Source organism: Diabrotica virgifera, chromosome 10, assembly GCF_917563875.1.
Source record: "Diabrotica virgifera virgifera chromosome 10, PGI_DIABVI_V3a".
NCBI lineage: Eukaryota > Metazoa > Arthropoda > Insecta > Coleoptera > Chrysomelidae > Diabrotica > Diabrotica virgifera.
In genome coordinates this window covers 151,698,164-151,705,741 of record NC_065452.1, presented here as the reverse complement: position 1 = coordinate 151,705,741, position 7,578 = coordinate 151,698,164, and the positions used below count along the sequence as shown (strand labels likewise).

At 34.8% G+C, this 7,578-nt stretch overlaps 1 protein-coding gene across 2 annotated transcripts in view; it reads left to right on the top strand.

Moving 5' to 3' along the window:
• The first annotated feature begins 3,897 nt into the window (after positions 1-3,897).
• LOC114325134 (neurogenic locus protein delta) overlaps positions 3,898-7,578 on the top strand; it is a 486,223-nt gene continuing 482,542 nt past the window's right edge. Inside the window, exon 1 of one of the 2 annotated variants that reach the window (XM_028273081.2) lies at positions 3,898-4,009. The gene's annotated coding sequence lies outside the window, so the exon portion shown is untranslated. The remainder of the gene's footprint in view (positions 4,010-7,578) is intronic. The other variant, XM_050663521.1, reaches the window with a different exon arrangement.

The following is a 7,578-nucleotide window of genomic DNA, read 5'->3' as shown; positions in this document are numbered from 1 at the left end:
TGGCACCCTGTGGATTTGTTATAAGGACCTCTTTTTAAGTAAGTTGGAGCAAAAAAATCGAATCGGAATAATTTACCTAACGGGGGCGATGATAGAGCGTTGACTATATTAAACGAAAGACAGAAGGGAAACAAGACTACAATGCTAAGAATAAAAACACGAACAAAGTTCTGTGTCACATTTCTTTTGTCGTGTAATTTTTTCCACTTCCAAAAAATATGAAGGTTAATACGATGCAATTTTAGGAAAATAATACAAATTCGATTTGTTGATATTTTTCTACTATGTATTCTTGAAGTATTTCAGTTTCAGTTCTTCAGTTTTCTTTCTAATATGTCCCTGTCACTTTAATTTGCTATCCAAATATATCCCAAAGGATTAAACAAACTGTTTTCTTGTAGGGGATAGTTTTGTTGTTTAGTCTAACTGGGTGATTATTTATTCTTTTGTAAATGAAATCGATATGAGCAGATTTACCTTCATTAATATTATTCTCTATTTATTTATTATTTCAAGTGTTTATTTTGTTCACTGCATTTTGGATGTGTCTAGTTGTTATTTCTTCAAATGTTTTACCGACTGTTAGTGTTGCAGTGTAGTCTGTATATGTAGCTAGTTTAATATTTTCTGTAATAGGGATGTCACAAGTATATAAGTATAATAAATATAGTGTGGATATCAGAACACTGCCCTGTGGGATTCCTACTTCGATTGGTCGTAGTTCTGAATATTCGCCTTCCTGTTTAACTCTAAAACTTCTGTTTTCTGAAGTATTTACTCCCAATCTGATGGATTCTTCTGTGGAAGTAGAGGTAAGTATCTTCATTTTTTAAAAGCTGCTATCAAATGAGTTTGCCTATTCCGAAATTCAAATCGTCTAAAGTCATGTTAGCTATTAATAATTTAAATGATAGAAAATCTCCATGGTAGGCTTGATCAATGGAAAAGTGTGGAAAGAATTACCCCCAAATGCATAAGATAAAACTTATAACCGTTTATATTCAATGCAATACTAAATTTAGGTTACTTTACCGATCAATGAAAGTATCTCAGTTAATAACAATTCTATAACCTCAAGAAGAAACTACATAATACAGATCAATGAACATGTTACTAATGACGTCTTAAGTACGCGAAAAATTATTAGTTGAAAGACTCGAACCCTGGATCAAAAATATAATTCCAGACCACCAGTTTGGAATGTTTGGATTTCGGTCTCATCACTCAAGAATCCAACAAGTTCACAGCGTGGTAGCACATATAAATGCCGATTTTGAGGCCAATAGGTACTGTTTAGCGTCGTTTCTTGACGTTAGGCAGGCATTTGACAATGTGTGGTGTGAAGGTCTCCTATCATTCTCCTTGAGTCATATTTGTCAGGTAGGTGTTACATTATTAAATATCAAGATGCAACTTCCAAACTCTATTTTAGCAAAGCTGGCGTACCACAGGGTAGCGTGCTGAGACTTATCTTTATCTCTTGTTTATTGCAAATATACCTAAAACTCTTCAGGAACCACTAGAGGAGATACCACCTACAAAAGAAATGATGCTAGGAACATTTGCCGACGATACTGCAGTCCTAGCCTGACATGTTGACCCTATTTATGCCTCGCATCTCGTTTAAGTATATCTAAACAGAATACAAGATTTGTTTTTGAAATGGAGAATTAAAGTTAACGAATGAAAATCTATTCATGTTACATTTATAACACAAAGAGGAACCTGCCCTCCTTTAACTCTAAATAATTCTCAATTACCTTCAGCCAATATATTGGTATTCATTTGGACAGAAGTCTCACATGGAGGAAATATATTTGGACCAAGGGAAAGCAACTAGGTCTCCAATTTAGAAATATGCATTGGGTAATGGGTCGTTGCATCAAGGTTATCCCTCATCGAAATCATTCAACGCTTTCAATCAAAAATCCTCCGAACTGTCACCAATACACCGTGGTACATCAACAACAGAATTATTCATCATGACCTTAAAAGAGGTATGGTACAGGAAGTCATCAAAAAACATAGCACTGCGTACATTACTAAGATGAAAGATCATGAAAACCCGTTCGAACTTACCTCCTAGACCATCATTTCCCAAACTTATTTCTCCGTGGCTTGGTTATTTTTGTGCTTATCTTTCGTGACCCACTGTTTTTTGCATACCTTGGTACGTATGTACAAAAAAAAAACATTTTTAAATATGTATTATAGTTTTATACATTTTAATAAACAATCATTAGCTCAAACAAAAATGTAATAAAACAAAATAAAAATCAAATACTTTATTAATGAAAAGTATGCAGTTGTTTCTGGTTAACTAAAAACTTTACGTTTGGAGGAAATGTTAATTATATCCTCAGGTCCGGTTGGACTTCCAAACGGTTCTTCCTATATTTATTTTTGAGGAAAACTAGTGTTGAAAACCCTGCCTCACACTTATAGGTCGTAACAAAAGGAATTAGAAACTTTATCGCTTTTTCTGCTAAAACTGGGTACTCCTGGCGGCAAGACAGCTAAAAATATATCGATTGTATTTTGTCAAGTATATCTTTGCGTGCCCTATCACATGATAGTTCAACTACTGACTCAATATCTAAATCCGGAAGTCCTATCCATTGTAAATGGATTCCTTATTCATGATTGGTTGCTGTGGATGGAGGAAAAACATTCCTTCAGATTTACCTACAGTCCTAGCAGGTGTTCCTTGAAAGCCGCTGAAATCTCATCCGACAATGATCACACGTTATACTCTTTTTGTAGTTCTGTTAGCTTTGTAATTTCCTGCTTCCTCGCGACGTGTCCACAAATATAAGTTTTTTGTTGCAGCTTCCACCTTTCCTTGTACTTTCTTCTTCTTCTTCACGTGCCATCTCTGCGACGGAGGTTGGCAATCATCATGGTTATTCTGATCTTAGATGCTGCTGCTCTAAACAGTTCGGTTGATGTGCATCCGTACCATTCCCTCAAGTTAGGCAACCACGAAATTCGTCTCCTTCCTACACTTCTCTTGCCCTGGATTTTCCCCTGTATAATCAACTGAAGTATGTTGTATCTCTCATTACGCATAACATGCCCCAGGTACTGCAGCTTTCGTGTCTTGATGGTTTCCAATATTTCCAGTCTTTTGTTGACTCTACTCATGACTTCGTTGTTTGTTATATGCTCGGTCCATGATATCTTCAGGATTCTTCTATACACCCACAGTTCAAATGCTTCCAACTTTTTAGTAGTCGATGCGTTAAGAGTCCATGCTTCTATCCCGTAAAGCAGAGTCGAAAAATGTAACACCTTGCCAGCCTAACTCTCAAGTCTAATTTCAGTTCTCTTGCACAAAGTACCTTGTACTTTAAATACAGTTAATTGCTATCTTGTAATATTATATTTAAATTGTTCAAGAAGTCAAAAATATCACAAAGATAGGCTACCTTGATTAACAAATTGACGTCAGGAAAACTGTCTTTAAATTGAAACATTGCATCCATAGCCGTTGGTGGATGTTGGTCTAAGAATATTGAAATTTCTTCCTTTAAATCTGAAACGGCAAGGCGAGTCGACCCGGCGTTTTGCTTTCGTGGCCCGGTACCGGGCCGCGACCCACCATTTGGGAAACGCTGTCCTAGACAGTTCCCAAGAACAATGTAGGTTAAAGAGATTCAAACCACTGGAGTTACCATTTAGACTTAGAGTAAACTTGTAAACTCATTAGTTAGTAGTTATATCATGTACATCTATTTCCTATATAACTTTATAATTATTATTGTACTTTACCAGTGAGTAAAATCATTCTTGTCTTAGTCAATGTTAGTCAACTTTTGTTATTGTTGATACTTGCCAAAACATTTTTAAATTAGTTATTGTTATAATCTAATTTTAATCAACAAACGTTTTGTTCCAGGAGTAACAAAAATTGCAACAATGACGTTCAGAAGATATACCATAAATATTTTAAGGATACTTCTTCGGTTGGATAAAAGTCAACTGGCTCATCGGAAATATTTAGGGCGAGGTATGTCTCTCAATCTTATTAATATTTCCCGAAATTAATTGCATGTCACAACACATTCTAAAATATTCAGTATGGCACAGCACAGCACAGGTCTCCCCGAAAAAATCAATAGATATATATCTTCAAATGTAACTTTAATTGGTTAGTGGATGATCTGTCCTTTATTATACAAGTAAATAAAAAAAGTCATTATATATAATAGTACCTATTTATACAACATTGTTAAATTTTATTTATTGACGTGTTTATTATCAGATACCAATGACACTGTTCGTAATATTTTTTTTCTACAAAAATTTTTAATAGATAATGACATCCATTACTATACCCGTGAGTAATAGATCATTACTCACGGGTCATTACTCACGAGTTTAATTAATCAAGTGATGCATGCCTAGTGACATATGTGACAGATATTAAGGTCGAAACAGACTGTCATTACGTTACATGAACTTGCGTGCTACTACGAGTACGTTGCAATCTTTAAATTTGATTCTTTAACAGAAATACACCAAAATACTAGTGTTTATTTGAATAATCCTCACGGATTACACTTATTGTAACAATATTATTGTACTTTACCAGTATTATATGCCTATCTACTAATAATAGGCAACCAATTCAGCCGAGTACTATTGGTGAACTACTCAGAACTACATATCTTTTTGTAAATTTGAATTTTAATCGAGAGTAGTTGAGAATTATTGTTCATTTTTTATAACAGAAGATATTATTAAATAATTATAATTATTTATTTAATTATATGATTAAATAATTATAATTAATTATTTAATTAATTATAGCTCATTTCATAATTTATAAGAAAATACTAACAATGTACCTACTTAGTATTAAGATTTTTATACTTAAAAAATGTATGACATTACTTGTTTATAAAGTTGCTTTACTGCCCCCACATTTCGGGGGCCCTCACAAAGCCCCAAACATAAGAGGTTCATAGATATTGGTAGGAGATACAGGAACTCGACAATGTATGACAAGTATAAAATGAACGGTCCAGGACATTAAGGCGCGGCCACATAGGCGCGGCCGTTTAGGCGCGGCCGTTTAGGCGCAGGGACATTTAGGCGCAGGGACATTTAGGCGCAAGGACATTTAGGCGCAGGGACATTTAGGCGCAGGGACACTTGGGCGCAGATACATTAAGTTAAGAGGGGTATTCAGAAGTGGAACTTGTAGAATGAATATACCTACTTAAAATATAATAATATAAGGTATGCAGGTAAACAAAATTTGTATATAATCCGGCTCTGCCCGAAAAGGTGTAAACTTTTGGGACATTTTATGGCCAGAGGGATTATACAAGTATAATATTTCCCCGAAAAAAAAAACCACTTAGTTTCTTTTGTCCTCTAAAAGAAACAATCCCACAATAAACATTGTATATTTTTTTTTCTTAGAAGGCAATATACAGTTTAAATATTTACAACCCCCATCAGTAGATTACAATGGTACTTACAGGTAATTAGCATCGTGATTGGCCGCCGTAGGATTATTACAGGTATATAAATACTATAATAAATACAGGTAAACATGCTCTCATTTAGTTACTAGTGTGCTAGCTTTCTGACAGTATAGCTGTTTGTGATATTTTTTGTGATTATTGTGGTGTTTTGTGAAAAATGGAAGTAGTTTCGCAGAAAGGAAACAAGAAATTTCATAGCAATGGGTATTGTTATATTTTTGATAGACTTAGTGCATGTGAAACAAAACAATTTTGGCGATGTGAGCAAAAAAACAACGGTTGTAAAAAACGTATTCATACATTGGAAAATGTGATTGTGAAGGAAATTCATCAACATTCACATGATAGTAATGCGGCTAAGGTTGAGGCTGATGTTGTGCGTACAAAAATGAGAATACGTGCTGAAGAAACAATGGAACAAACATCTCAAATTATTAATACTTGTCTAAATGAAGTTAACTTGTCGCAAGCCGCCCAAGCAGCTTTACCTAAAAGTACATCGTTGAAGAAAATGATACGAAGAAAGAGGAATCTAATAAATGCCGCACCTCCAGTTCCTCTACGGATAGAAAACTTGATTATTCCCGAAGAATATAGAACCTATTCAACAAATGGAGCGGCAGAAAATTTTTTGCTAGCCGATAGCGGTCCAGACGCAGACAGAATTTTAATATTTGGCCGAGCAAAGAATATCGATGAGGTGAGATATTTTGAAAAACTGTTAAGGTTTTGTCTCTTAATGGGACTATCCTTTTGTCTTTTGTCGGGAGGTAAATTAAAAATTTAAAAATTACCTTTATATTTAAAAAAAATGAAAAAATGACAGGAGTAAAGTGTGCTTTGGAATGGTCAAATTTCTACCGTTTTTTTGAAATATCTTGGTAATTATTAAATATTTTTAAAAAACTTTAGTATAAAAAATGTAGGTTATAAAGAGAAGTAACTTTTGTTTGTTTAACATTTTTTACGAGATAGGTACACTTTTGTCCTTTTTTTCAATATGCGTGAGCTCATGTGTTGGACCACATCAGATTTTTTCTACTTAAGTTATTTTAAAATATTTAATAATTAAGAGGATATTTCAAAAAAACTTAAAAATTACACGAGTAAGTGCGCTAAAAATGATAAAAGTGGACTTATCTCGTAAACCTCACTATATATACTTCGTATATGCGTGAGCTAATTATATGGCACGAGTTTGTCAAGTACCACACCAATTAGTGTTTATTTTGTTACAGATATTGGTACCATCGCAGCATTGGTTTGTGGATGGCACATTTTCAACGGCACCGCCTTTTTTTTCACAAATATATGTAATAATGGCCAAAAGATTTGGTGGAGTTCATCCTGTAGCATATGCATTATTGCCAAACAAACAAGGTGTCACTTATAGAAGAATGATAGAGTTGCTCAAAAACATAGGGCCAAATTTAAATCCAAATAAAATTTCTTGCGATTTTGAATTGGCAGCCATAAATGCCTTTCGAGATGCATTTCCAAATGCTCAGATGCTGGGTTGTTTGTTCCACCTTACGAAAAACTTAAGAAAACATTTGGGCGAATGTGGTTTGATGGGTCGTTATAATAATGATGCTGATTTTGCTCTGCACGCGCGTATGATAACGTCGTTAGCGTTTATTCCAGTACATGATTTGGATAACGCCATTGAGGAATTATCCCATTCATTGCCTCCAGAATTAGAACCGTTGCTGCAGTGGTTTGAAGATACCTATGTTGGACGTCCAAATCGCCGCGGGAATGGAAGGCGGCCTGCCATTTTTGGCCCAGAATTATGGTCCGTTCACAATCGTGTTTTGTCTGACACAGACAGAACAAATAATCATGCCGAGGCGGCACATAGGCGACTACAAATAGAATTAAGTATGAATCATCCTAGTATTTGGAAATTGATTGATGGCTTAAAAACAGTACAGCGAGGTAGGGACATGTTTTTTGAGCAACTGGTTGCTGGTAATGAACCTCCAACGAAAAGATCCAAATATACTCTTGCCGACGTAAGAATAAAGAATCTTGTACGAGACTACGAAAATAGAAACATTATTGAATTTCTTAGGGGCATCTC